Raw genomic sequence first — 14,739 nt, 5'->3', positions numbered from 1 at the left:
GTGGGGCTCTGGTTGACTCTGTTTTGAGAGAAGCTTTTTATGCTTCCTCTCCATGTTTACAGAAGGGTAACCTTGAGTTGTAAACACAAGGGAGTCCTCATTCAATTGGAGGACTAATTCACCTCTGTCAACATCAATCACAGCTTTTGCTGTGGCTAGGAAGGGTCTTCCAAGGATGATGAATTCATCCTCATTCTTCCCAGTATCTAAGACTATGAAATTAGCAGGGATGTAAAGGCCTTCAACCTTTACTAACACGTCCTCTACTTGTCCATAAGCCTGTTTTCTTGAATTGTCTGCCATCTCTAATGAGATTTTAGCAGCTTGCACCCCATAGATTCCCAGTTTCTCTATTACAGAGAGGGGCATGAGGTTTATCCCTGAACCAAGGTCACACAGAGCCTTTTCAAAGATCATGTTGCCTATGGTACAAGGTATTACGAACTTTCCAGGATCCTGTTTCTTCTGAGGTAATGTCAGTTGATCCAGATCACTCAGTTCATTAGTGAACAAGGGAGGTTCATCTTCCCAAGTCTCAATACCAAATAATTTGGCATTCAGCTTCATGATTGCACCAAGGTACTTGGTAACTTGCTCTTCAGTAACATCCTCATTCTCTTCAGAAGAGGAATATTCATCAGAGCTCATGAATGACATAAGGAGGTTTAATGGAATCTCTATGGTCTCTAGATGAGCCTCAGATTCCTTTGGTTCCTCAGAGGGAAACTCCTTATTGATCACTGGACGTCCCAGGAGGTCTTCCTCCTTGGGATTCACGTCCTCTCCTTCCTTTACAAGTTCAGCCATGGTGATCAATTCAATGGCCTTGCACTCTCCTTTTGGATTTTCTTCTGTATTGCTTGGGAGAGTACTAGGAAGGATTTCAGTGATCCTTTTACTCAGCTGGCCCACTTGTGCCTCCAAATTACTAATGGAGGACCTTGTTTCATTCATGAAACTTACAGTGGCCTTAGATAGATCAGAGACTAAGTTTGCTAAATTAGAGGTGTTTTGTTCAGAGTTCTCTGTCTGTTGCTAAGTGGATGATGGAAAAGGTTTACTATTGTTAAACCTATTTCTTCCACCATTATTAAAACCTTGTTGAGGCTTTTGTTGATCCTTCCATGAGAGATTTGGGTGATTTCTCCATGATGGATTATATGTGTTTCCATAAGGTTCACCTATATAATTTACCTCTGCTATTGTAGGGTTTTCAGGATCATAGGCTTCTTCTTCAGAAGCTGCCTCTTGAGTACTGTTGGATGCAGCTTGCATTCCATTCAGACTCTGAGAAATCATATTGACTTGCTGAGTCAATATTTTATTCTGAGCTAATATGGCATTCAAAGTATTAATTTCAAGAACTCCCTTCTTCATAGGCGTCCCATTACTCACAGGATTCCTCTCAGAAGTGTACATGAACTGGTTATTAGCAACCGTGTCAATGAGTTCTTGAGCTTCTGCACGCGTTTTCTTTAGGTGAATGGATCCACCTACAGAAGTATCCAATGACATCTTAGCTAATTCAGACAGACCATCATAGAATATATCCAGAATGGTCCATTCTGAAAGCATGTCAGAAGGACACTTTTTGGTCAGTCCTTTGTATCTCTCCCAAGCTTCATAGAGGGATTCACCTTCTTTCTGTCTGAAGGTCTGAACATCCACTCTAAGCTTACTCAGCTTTTGAGGAGGAAAGAACTTGGCTAAGAAAGCCTTGACCAGCTTATCCCAAGAGTTCAGGCTATCCTTAGGTTGAGAGTCCAACCATATTCCAGCTCTATCTCTTACAGCAAAAGGGAAAAGCATGAGCCTGTAGACTTCAGGATCTACTCCATTAGTCTTAACAGTATCACAGATCTGCAAGAATTCAGTTAAGAACTGAAAAGGATCTTCAGATGGAAGTCCATGAAACTTGCAGTTTTTCTGCATCAGAGAAACTAATTGAGGTTTCAGCTCAAAATTGTTTGCTCCAATGGCAGGAATGGAGATGCTTCTTCCATGTAAATTAGAATTAGGTGCGGTAAAGTCACCAAGCATCCTCCTTGCATTATTATTATTTTCGGCTGCCATCTCCTCTTCTTGTTCGAAAATTTCTGAAAGGTGCTTGCTGGATTGTTGTAATTTAGCTTCTCTTAGTTTCCTCTTCAGAGTCCTTTTTGGTTCTGGATCTGCTTCAACAAGAATGTTCTTGTCCTTGCTCCTGCTCATATGAAAAAGAGAGAACAGAAAAATAATAATAATAGGGGTCCTTTTTACCATAGTATAGAGGTCCCTGTGTGAGTAGAAGAAAAGAAGAAGAAGAAATTCGAACACAGATGGAAGAGGGGGTTCGAATTTGGGTGAGATGAAGTGTTAGTAGATGAATAAATAAATAGAAGGAGATGAGAGAGAAGGAGAATTTTCGAAAATAATTTTTGAAAAAGAGTTAGTGATTTTCGAAAATAGTTTTTGAAAAAGGTTAGTAATTTTTCGAAAATTAAAATAAAAAATTAAAATAATTATTTAATTAAAAAGAAATTTTGAAAAAGAGGGAAGATATTTTCGAAAATTAGAGAGAAAGTTAGTTTGGTAGTTTTGAAAAAGATAAGAAACAAACAAAAAGTTAGTTAGTTAGTTGAAACAAATTTTGAAAATCAATTTTTGAAAAGATAAGAAGATAAGAAGTTAGAAAAGATATTTTAAAATCAAATTTTGAAAAGATAAGTTTTAAAAAGATGAGATAAAAAGATATGATTGAAATTAGTTTTGAAAAAGATTTGATTTTTAAAATCACAATTAATGACTTGATTCACAAGAAATCACAAGATATGATTCTAGAACTCAAAGTTTGAATCTTTCTTAACAAGCAAGTAACAAACTTGAAATTTTTGAATCAAAACATTAATTGATGATGTTATTTTTGAAAATTATGTGATAAAATTAAGAAAAATATTTTTGAAAAATATTTTTAAAATTTTCGAAAATAACTAAGAAAATTGAAAAAGATTTGATTTTTGAAAAAGATTTTGAAAAAGATAAGATTTTCAAATTGAAAATTTGATTTGACTCATGAAAACAACTAGATTTTTAAAATTTTTGAATAAGTCAAATCTAATTTTCGAAATTTTAAGAGAAGAAAAAGGAGAAGATATTTTTTTGATTTTTGAATTTTTAATGATGAGAGAGAAAAACATAAAAATGATGCAATGCATGAAAGTTATGGATCAAAACAATGAATGCATGCAAGAACACTATGAATATTAAGATGAACACCAAGAACGCTTTGAATGTCATGATGAACATCAAGACTTATTTTTGAAAATTTTTATATGCAAAGAAAACATGCAAGACACCAAACTTAGAAATCTTTCATGTTTAGACACTATGAATGCAAAAATGCACATGAAAAACAAGAAAAGATGCAAAACAAGAAAACATCAAGATCAAACAAGAAGACTTACCAAGAACAACTTGAAGATCATGAAGAACACCATGAATGCATGAATTTTTCGAAAAATGCAAAGAATTTTTAGAAAAGATGCAATTGACACCAAACTTGAAATTTGACTCAAGACACAAATAAGAAACACAAAATATTTTTGATTTTTTTTTATTTTATGATTTTTTTGTATTTTATTTTATTTTTTTTGAAAATCATTTTGAAAAAGAAAAATAAGGATTCCAAAATTTTTTTAATATGAATTCCAGGAATCTTATGCTCTTTAAACTAAAGCTCCAATCAAAGGGTCAGGCATGGCTTATTAGCCAGCAAAGCTTTAGTATGTAACTCAGACATGACACGCCTGACATTCCCTACCTAGAAGAATTAGACATGGCTTTACAGCCAGCCAGGCTTCAACATGCTTCATGAAACACTAGAATTCATTCTTAAAAATTCTGAAGAAAATTATATTTTTTGAAAAAAATTTTATTTTAAAAATTTTTTCGAAAACAAAGGAGAAATTTTTGAAAAAATTTTTGAAAATAAAACAAAAAGAAAATTACCTAATCTGAGCAACAAGATGAACCGTTAGTTGTCCAAACTCGAACAATCCCCGGCAACGGCGCCAAAAACTTGGTGCACGAAATTGTGATCTCAGGCCACGGCGCCAGAAACTCTGTACGCACGTCTTAATAAATTGTTTTTCATTCACAACTTCAATACAACTAACCAGCAAGTGCACTGGGTCGTCCAAGTAATAAACCTTACATGAGTAAGGGTCGATCCCACGGAGATTGTCGGCTTGAAGCAAGCTATGGTCACCTTGTAAATCTCGGTCAGGCGGATATCAAATAGTTATGGATTTTTCGAATATTAATAGTAAATAGACAGAAAATAAAGATAGAAATACTTATGTATATCATTGGTGAGAATTTCAGATAAGTGTATGGAGATGCATTCATTCCTCTGAACTTCTGCTTTCCTGCTATCTTCATCCAATCAATCTTACTCCTGTCCATGGCTGGCTTTATGTAAGGACATCACCGTTGTCAATGGCTACTTTTAATCCTCTCTGGAAAATGGTCCGATGCGCTGTCACTGCATGGCTAATCGTCTAGAGGCATCACCCTTGCCAATGGCTGCATCCTATCCTGTTGTGAAAATAGTCCAAATGCTCTGTCACAGCACGGCTAATCATCTGAGGTTCTCGATCATACTGGAATAGGATTCACCCCTCCTTTTGCGTTTGTCACTACGCCCAGCACTCGCGAGTTTGAAGTTCGTCACAGTCATTCAATCCCAGAATCCTACTCGGAATACCACAGACAAGGTTTAGACTTTCCGGATTCTCATGAATGCCGCCATCAATCTAGCTTACACCACGAAGATTCTGATTAAGAGATCCAAGAGATACTCATTCAATCTAAGGTAGAACGGAGGTGGTTGTCAGGCACGCGTTCATAAGGAATGATGATGATTGTCACGTTCATCACATTCAGGTGGAAGTGCGAATGAATATCTTAGAAGCGGAATAAGTTGAATTGAATAGAAAAACAGTAGTACTTTGCATTAATCTTTGAGGAACAACAGAGCTCCACACCTTAATCTATGGAGTGTAGAAACTCTACCGTTGAAAATACATAAGTGAAAGGTCCAGGTATGGCCGAATGGCCAACCCCCAAAACGTGATCACAGGAATAAAAAATACAATCCAGGATGTCTAATACAATAGTAAAAAGTCCTATTTATAATAAACTAGCTACTAGGGTTTATAGAAGTATGTAATTGATGCATAAATCCACTTCCGGGGCCCACTTGGTGTGTGCTTGGGCTGATCTTGAATGTTACATGTGCAGAGGCTCTTTCTGGAGTTGAACGCCAGGTTGTAACGTATTTCTGGCGTTCAACTCTGGTTTGTGACTTGTTTCTGGCGTTTAACTCTAGACAGCAGTGTAGAACTGGCGTTCAACGCCCTTTTACATCGTCTAAACTCGGCCAAAGTATGGACTATTATACTTTGCTGGAAAGCCCTGGATGTCTACCTTCCAACGCAATTAGAAGTGCACCAATTTGAGTTCTGTAGCTCTAGAAAATCTACTTTGAGTGCAGGGGGGTCAGAATCCAACAGCATTAGCGGTCCTTCTTCAACCTCTGAATCTGATTTTTGCTCAAGTTCCTCAATTTCAGCCAGAAAATACCTGAAATCACAGAAAAACACACAAAATCATAGTAAAGTCCAGAAATGTGAATTTAACATAAAAACTAATGAAAACATCCCTAAAAGTAACCAGATTCTACTAAAAACATACAAAAAACAATGCCAAAAAGCGTATAAATTATCCGCTCATCAAGAAGCAAGTAATCTAAATGACAAGGAAAGTCAATGGCAATTAAAATAAATAAATACTGTAAATAAAGCAGACTTTTGGTAAGGTAAGAGAAATTGGAGGTCCAACGTAGTTATATCTCTCAACTATAATAAAAGTTGAATCTAAACTCCGCTTGGTCAACCTTTACTAGGGCAAAGGAATGTTAGGGGACTAATTAAATTGACCTTTGAATCCTATTTATTTCCTAAGAAAAGGTTGGGATTACTTAAGTTCAGCTCAATTAGCAAGATAACGATTATCAGTTATGTAGAGTTTAATAACTGTTGAGTTACTGAATTCTTAACCAGGGCCAAAAGGGGAAAAAGTAAAATTGCTGGAATAATAAAAAATGTCCTTAGATGGGAAGCAATGGAAACTTAATTCAAAGAGAACAATCATAAACTGAAAATACCTCAAATATTATTAATTCAAATAATAATCTATAACATGGAAGAATTCATAGATCCAATTATAAAGGTAAATAGCCAACTCAGATACTGAGATAAATAAATAAAGTGAAAGGGAAGTTTAAAATAAAGAAATATAAAACCTGGATTGAGAGTCACTCTTAAAGCTAGAAGAAATCCTAAATCCTAAGAGAGAGAGGAGAAGATCTCCCTCTCAACTAAATCTAAATCATTGAAAAGTAAAATATGTGCGAGCTCTCTTTGAATGGGTGTATTCCCATACTTTATAAACTCTGGTCTATGCTGTCTGTACTTGGATCTGGGCCAAAAAGGGCTTCAAAAATCGCTGGGGGTGTATTCTGTAAATTCTGATACGTGGCCTCTGTCACGCGTCCGCGTGGGTCACGCGGTCGCGTCATTTGGAGCTTTTCCTTGCCACGCGGTCGCGTCAGTCATGCGACCGCGTCATGTGCGTTCTGCTTAAGGCGCGCGGTCGCGTCAGTCATGCAGCAGCGTCGCTGCTGATTCGTGCTTGGCACGCGATCGCGTCGTCCATGCGACCGCGTGAATACCAGTTTCCTTCAAAGCTCCGTTTTGCTTTCTCCTTCCATTTTAGTATGTTTCCTTTTCCATCCTTTAAGCCATTCTACCTTAGAAAATCTAAAACTACTGAACACACTGATCACGGCATCGAATGGAAATAGAGGTAATTAAAATAATTAATTTTAGAGCTTAGGAAACATGTTTTTCACATACATCACATAATAAGGAAGGGAAAGTAAAACCGTGCAATTAATGTGAATAAGTAGGTGAAGGATTGTATAAATCACTCAAATTAAGCACAAAAGAACTCATGAAATATGGGTTTATTAACCTCCTCACACTTAAACACTAGCATGTCCTCATGCTAAATCCAAGGTAAATAATTAAGGTTAAAGTGATGGAATGTCATGCAATGCAACCTAATTTAAATGCAACTACCTAAACGAATGATGCATCATGCAACTCTAAATTATTGACTCATATATAAAGCTTACATGTAGTCAAGTTAATTCACATTCTCAAGGAGTCATGTAAATATATATATATAGCCAACCCTTAAATAATAAAGCATTTTAGCAAATGAGATGGGAAAGAAAACATTGTACAAACTTGCAAAACAATTAGTAAATTTAAGCACAGATATATGTTGATGAGTTACTGAACCCTCACTGGATTTTGTGTTTACTCTCTAGTCACTCAGTGTTTATTGGGTTTATTCACTCTATTTTTCTTTTTATTCTTGCTTTCTATAGCTTTGTTCTTCATCTAACCAATCAACAATTATAGAATATAGTGATACCAAAAAGTCATGAGGTCTTTAATTGAGGTTGTAATGGGGCCAAGGTAAAGGTAAGGATTTATGTATAGGGTCAAGTGAGCTAATAAGTGAATCCTTAATTAGACTAAGATCTCACCTAACATACATATTTAGTAAAACAAAAATCTCTTTACCTATTTTCCCAGATTATCCCACTTATTGTTACATGCTCATGTTTCACTTTTTATTTTTTTTTTCTATTCCATGTGCATTGCTTTTATTTTGCATTGGGGAATTTCTTTTGTATCCCCTTTTTTTTTTAATTTTTTTTTCAAGGCACATGGCAATTAAATCACTTTGATTTTCTCATGAGCATGCTTCCCAAATTTATTTTATTTCTTTTAACTTCTCTACCCTTTTGTTTCTATCATCCATGTTCCCAAAAGGTTTCCCACATTTAACTCTATTCATGATTTTCTATCTTAAGCTAACCAAGGATTCACTTGGGATTTTCTTTTGTTTTTCTGCTTAAGGCTAGTAATTTGGCTAAATAGAATAAAGGGGTTTTAAAAGGCTCAAGGTGGTTAACAAGGGTGATGTAAAAATCCACTACAGCATGGATATCTATCTATCTTAATGGTGAACAGAAACGGAAAAAAAAAGTACAGAAAAATGACGAACGGATAAAAGGGGGTTGCGTTTTGCGGAACCTGGTAGGTGGGAGGGGTGGAACGGGGAAGAAGGTGGCTGCGGCGGCGTCCGGCGCGGTGGCGGGGCACGGCATCACGGTGGCGGCTGAGGGGGGCAGTGGCGGAGAGAGGGTTTAGGGTTAGTGATAGAAGGAGGGGGTTTGCGGGTGACGCGATCGCATGGGTCGCGCGATCGTGTCACTGGAATTCGTGCTAAACGCACGACTCCAGCGCCATTTTAGCGCAACTCTCTGTCTCCATTTTGGGGTGATGTGCAATCCATGCGACGCGATCGCGTCGCTCACGCGGTCGCGTGGGATTGGTATTATGCAAGTGACGCGATCGCATGGGGCATGCGATCGCGTGGGCCAATTTGTGCGAAACGCACAAGGGCCGCACGATTCCAGCCTAACTTTCTGTTCGTTGGATCCTTACGCCGATATATATATCTCACGGCCGCGTGGGTCACGCGGTTGCGCGAGTGGTGTTTTTCGCAATATTACGCGATCGCATGGGGCATGCCGTCGCGTCGTGCACCCTTATTTTTTTTTATATGCATGAAAAATGCAGAATGCAATGATTAACATGAATGTTATGCATGATTCCAGGTTTAATAAATTAAAATGAAAAAGGAAAAATGAAAGCAATTAACAAGAAATAAATTGAAAAAGAAGCGACCATACCATGGTGGGTTGTCTCCCACCTAGCACTTTTAGTTAAAGTCCTTAAGTTGGACATTGGAGGAGTATCCTGTTATGGTGGTTTATGTTTAAATTCGTCTAAAAATCTCCACCAGTGCTTGGAATGCCAATAGCCTCCGGGGTCCCAAACTAAGCATGCAGAGCTTCTGAGCAGCTCCAAACAGGATTCCAAGCCTTGCTTTTAAATCCGCCTCCGTCTTGATCTACATGTTTCCATTCGGGCGGGTTAAAAAGTAGAATCTCACCTTGGTGACCAAATGTTTTCCGTGATCCATGTAATTGAGGATGATACCAATCCGTTTACTTCGAGGAGAAGCGTGGAACCTTATTGAACCTTGTGCACCAGCTCTGAGTACGAGCCATTTCCCTCTTACTCTTAAAGCCGCAGAGAGCTCTAAGCTGGCCATCTGTTTCAAGCAAACTATATTCAAGTGAATAAGTGAATAAGCAAACTATATTTGAGAGAAATCTACCTCCGCATCATCTTCATATTCACTTGGGGAAGATTCTTCGATCTCAGAGAATTCACTTGCGGATGCAAGTTCATCACTAGGAGAGCTAGACTTGTGACTATCATCATCAAGGGAATTTGCTCCTTGGATTATTCCGTCTGATTCCTCATAAACGTTTTGCCTTGGAGATTGTACAGTATCCTCCTTAGCATCAACTGTAGCATCCTGGACGGAGTTTTCCTCAATTATGGATTCCCATGGAAGTTCAGCATCTCCTAGGTCTTCAACCAACTCTTCTTCTTGAACAATGACAGCTTCTTCTAATTGTTCTAGTACAAATTCATGCTCTGTCTTGTCCACTGGAGTTTTTGGCAATTCCTTCATGCTCTGCTCTTCATTGGGCTGTCCACATGGGGCTGTGGCTAATCCTTGTGTATTTGAGCACCCAGAAGCCCATTGAATTATCGCTTGCTCCAATTGTTTAATGGTTGTTTAAAATTTAATTACTGTTTTCTTTAGGCGATCCTCTGCTTCTCGGGTTGCTGGACTTGGACATGACACAAAGGAAAGTGGTGGTGATTGGGGGTGATTGGATTGGTATTGGGGTAAGTGTCACTAACGTTCTCGAAGGATTGGCAAGCTTACGTTAAGAGCCATGTTAACTAAGTTAACGTGGACTCTAACGTAGGGAAGGGGGAGGTTTATCAACGTTATTGGGAAAGGTAAGTCCCAATAACGTGTGCGAAGGACCAAGAGGCAACGTTAGTGGTAACGTTTGTGCCACTAACGTTGAGGTTAACGTGGCTCATACTTGGGTAAGCAACGTTAGTGAAAAGGGTGATTGTCACTAACGTTCTTGAACCCACACTTTCACTTAACGTTAACACCACTAACGTCCTGAGCTAAAAGTCCCTGCCTACTTCACACTTTCTCTCTGCAAGCATAGCTAAGCCCAATGATGAAGATAACTGCTTAAAACTCAGGATCCAAAAGCCCATACCCAAGACTTGAAGAGCCAACTAGAAGATCAGAAGAGTAGTATATATAGGAGTAACTTTGAATTAGTTTGGGGAGCTGGAAACTTTAGGGAGCCTTTGGCCTAGAATTACTCTCTGTATTTCACTTCCTCTACACTTCTAGTTTACTTTCAGCATGTATTCTCCATCTTTGTTTTCATTTTCCAGAGATATGAACAACTAAACCCCTTTGGTATGCGAAATTGTTACTCAGAGGTTGTAAAATTTGTTGCTCGTTCTCTCCCTGGCAATGGCGCCAAAACCGGTGCACAATACCATGGTCCAAACATAACTTCACAACTTCGCACAACTAACCAGCAAGTGCACTGGGTCGTCCAAGTAATAAAACCTTACGTGAGTAAGGGTCGATCCCACGGAGATTGTTGGTATGAAGCAAGCTATGATCACCTTGTAAATCTCAGTCAGGCAGATAATAATTGATTATGGAGTTTTCAAAAATAAATTATAAATAAATAGAAAATAAAGATAGAAATACTTATGTAATTCATTGGTGGGAATTTCAGATAAGCATATAGAGATGCATTCGTTCCTCTGAACCTCTTCCTTCCTGCTGTCTTCATCCAATCAATCCTACTCCTTTCCATGGCTGGCTTTATGTAAGGGCATCACCGTCGTCAATGGCTACATCTCATCCTCTCTGTGAAAATGGTCCGATGCGCTGTCACTGCATGGCTAATCATCTGGAGGCATCACCGTTGTCAATGGCTACATCCCATCGTCTCTGTGAAAATCGTCCGATGCGCTGTCACTGCATGGCTAATCATCTGGAGGTTCTCGATCATACTGGAATAGGATTTACTATCCTTTTGCGTCTGTCACTACGCCCAGCACTCGCGAGTTTGAAGTTCGTCACAGTCATTCAATCCCTGAATCCTACTCGGAATACCACAGACAAGGTTTAGACTTTTCGGACTCTCATGAATGCCACCATCAATCTAGCTTATACCACGAAGATTCTGATTAAGAGATCCATGAGATATTCATCCAATCTAAGGTGAAACAGAAGTGGTTGTCAGGCACGCGTTCGTATGGGAATGATGATGATTGCCACGTTCATCACATTCATATTGAATTGCGAATGAATATCTTAGAAGCGAAATAAGTTGAATTGAATAGAGAAACAGTAGTACTTTGTATTAATTCGTGAGGAATAGCAGAGCTCCACACCTTAATCTATGGTGTGTAAAAACTCTACTGTTGAAAATACATAAGTGATAAGGTCCAGGCATGGCCGAATGGCCAGCCCCCATGATCTAAGAACTAGACGTCCCAAGATGCCTAATACAATAGTAAAAGGTCCTATTTATACTAAACTAGTTACTAGGGTATACAGAAGTAAGTAATTGATGCATAAATCCACTTCCGGGGCCCACTTGGTGTGTGCTTGGGCTGAGCTTAAATGTTACACGTGCAAAGGCTTCTTCTGGAGCTGAACACCAATATGTAACGTGTTTTTGGCGTTCAACTCTGGTTCGTGACGTGTTTCTGGCGTTTAACTCCTGACTGCAGCGTAGAACTGGCGTTCAACACCCTTTTGCGTCGTCTAAACTCGGCCAAAGTATGCACTATTATATATTTCTGGAAAGCCCTGGATGTCTACTTTCCAACGCAATTGGAAGCGCAGGGAGGTCAGAATCCAACAGCATCAGCAGTCCTTCTTCTACCTCTGAATCTGATTTTTGCTCAAGTCCCTCAATTTCAGCCAGAAAATACCTGAAATCACAGAAAAACACACAAACTCATAGTAAAGTCCAGAAATGTGAATTTAACATAAAAACTAATAAAAACATCCCTAAAAGTAACTAGATCCTACTAAAAACATACTAAAAACAATGCCAAAAAGCGTATAAATTATCTGCTCATCACAACACCATACTTAAAATGTTGCTTGTCCCCAAGCAACTGAAAATCAAATAGGATAAAAAGAAGAGAATATACTATAAATTCCAAAATATCAATGAAACATAGCTCCAATCAGATGAGCGGGACTTGTAGCTTTTTGCCTCTTGAATGATTGAGGTTCAGAATGATTGGCATCTATAGGAACTCAGAGTTCAGATAGTGTTATTGATTCTCCTAGTTCAGTATGTTGATTCTTGAACACAGCTACTTTATGAGTCTTGGCCGTGGCCCTAAGCACTTTGTTTTCCAGTATTACCACCGGATACATAAATGCCACAGACACATAATTGGGTGAACCTTTTCAGATTGTGACTCAGCTTTGCTAAAGTCCCCAATTAGAGGTGTCCAGGGTTCTTAAGCACACTCTGTTTTTGCTTTGGACCTTGACTTTAACCGCTCAGTCTCAAGTTTTCACTTGACACCTTCACGCCACAAGCACATGGTTAGGGACAGCTTGGTTTAGCCGCTTAGGCCGGGATTTTATTCCTTTAGGCCCTCCTATCCACTGATGCTCAAAGTCTTGGGATCCTTTTTATTTACCCTTGCCTTTTGGTTTTAAGGGTTATTGGCTTTTTGCTCTTGCCTTTTGGTTTTAAAAGCTTTTGGCTTTTTCTGCTTGCTTTTTCTCTTTTTTTTCTATTTTTTTATTTTCTCGCTATTTTTTTTTCTAATTTTTTTCTGCAAGCTTTTGTATTCACTGCTTTTTCTTGCTTCAAGAATCATTTTAATGATTTTTCAGATTATCAAATAACATGTCTCCTTGTCATCATTCTTTCAAGAGCCAACATATTTAACATTCTTAAACAACAACTTCAAAAGACATATGCACTGTTCAAGCATTCATTCAGAAAACAAAAAGTATTGTCACGACATCAATATAATTAAACTAAGTTCAAAGATAAATTCGAAACTCATGTAGTTCTTGTTCTTTTGAATTAAAAACATTTTTCATTTAAGAGAGGTGATGGATTCATATTCACTACTTTAAGGCATAGACACTTAGACACTAATGATCATGTAATAAAGGCACAAACATAGATAAACATTTAACATAAAAAAATGAAAAGCAGAAAATTTAAGAACAAGGAATGAGTCCACCTTAGTGATGGTGGCATTTTCTTCTTGAGGTACCAATGATGTCCTTGAGCTCTTCTATGTCTCTTCTTTGTCTTTGTTGCTCCTCCCTCATAGCTCTTTGATCTTCTCTAATTTCAAGGAGGATGATTGAGTGCTCTTGATGTTCCACCATTAGTTGCTTCCAATAATTGTGTGGAGGAAAATGTATCCCCTGAGGTATCTCAGGGATCTCTTGATTTGCAGTCAAATGTTCTACCACTGAGCTATAGACCCTTGAGATGAATCTCTCCATCTCCTATGACTCGGAGGTGGAAGCTTTTGTCTTCCCTTTCCTCTTTCTAGAGGTTTCTCTGGCCTTAGGTGCCATCAATGGTTATGAAAAAATAAAAAACTTATGCTTTTACCACACCAAACTTAGAATATTGCTCGCTCTCGAGCAAGAGAAGAAAGAATAGATGAAGAAGAAGATGTGGAAGAATCTAGGATTATGAGGAGGGAAGGTAAGGATCCTGTGGGGTCCACAGATCCTGAGATGATCCTGTGAGGTCCACAGATCTTGAGGTGTCAAGGATTTACATCCCTGCACCAATTAGGCATGTAAAATGCCTTTGCATGCAATTCTGGCGTTTAAACGCCAAACTGATGCTTGTTCTGGGCGTTCAACGCCCAGATGCAGCATGTTTCTGGCGTTGAACACTAGTTCTATGCTTGTTTCAGGCGTTCAGCGCCAGATCCATGCTCTGTTCTGGCATTGAACGCCAGTAAGTCCTTCCTCCAGGGTGTGATTTTTCTTCTGCTATTTTTGATTCTGTTTTCAATTTTTCTATTTATTTTGTGACTCCACATGATCATGAACCTAATAAAACATGAAAGAACAAGAAAAATAAAATTAGATAAATAAAAATTGGGTTGCCTCCTAACAAGCACTTCTTTAATGTCAATAGCTTGACAGTGGGCTCTCATGGAGCCTCACAGATGTTCAGAGCATTGTTGAGACTTCCCAACACCAAACTTAGATTTTGATTGTAGGGGCTCTGTATGACTCTGTTTTGAGAGAAGCTTACTGTGCCTCTTTTCCATGTTTACAGAAGGATGACCTTGAGTTTTAAACACAAGGGAGTCCTCATTCAATTGAAGGACTAGTTCACCTCTGTTAACATCAATCACAACTCTTGCTGTGGCTAGGAAGGGTCTTCCAAGGATGATGGATTCATCCTCATCCTTCCCAGAATCTAGGTTTATGAAGTCAACAGGGATGTAAAGGCCTTCAACCTTTACTAACACGTCCTCTACTTGTCCATAAGCCTCTTTTCTTGAGTTGTCTGCCATCTCTAATGAGATTCTGGCAGCTTGCACCTCAAAGATTCCCAAGTTCTCCATT

The 14,739-nt window shown here is 38.5% G+C and overlaps 1 non-coding gene across 1 annotated transcript; it reads left to right on the top strand.

Moving 5' to 3' along the window:
- Nucleotides 1-1,569: 1,569 nt before the first annotated feature.
- Nucleotides 1,570-1,677, top strand: LOC112768608 (small nucleolar RNA R71). Its single transcript, XR_003186015.1, has one exon. It is a non-coding gene; the product is annotated as a small nucleolar RNA R71 (small nucleolar RNA).
- The last annotated feature ends 13,062 nt before the right edge of the window (nucleotides 1,678-14,739 follow it).

The sequence above is a fragment of the Arachis hypogaea genome, chromosome 17, assembly GCF_003086295.3.
Source record: "Arachis hypogaea cultivar Tifrunner chromosome 17, arahy.Tifrunner.gnm2.J5K5, whole genome shotgun sequence".
In the NCBI taxonomy this organism is placed as follows: domain Eukaryota; kingdom Viridiplantae; phylum Streptophyta; class Magnoliopsida; order Fabales; family Fabaceae; genus Arachis; species Arachis hypogaea.
Note: the sequence above shows the minus strand (reverse complement) of the source record. Positions and strands in the feature narration are given on the sequence as shown.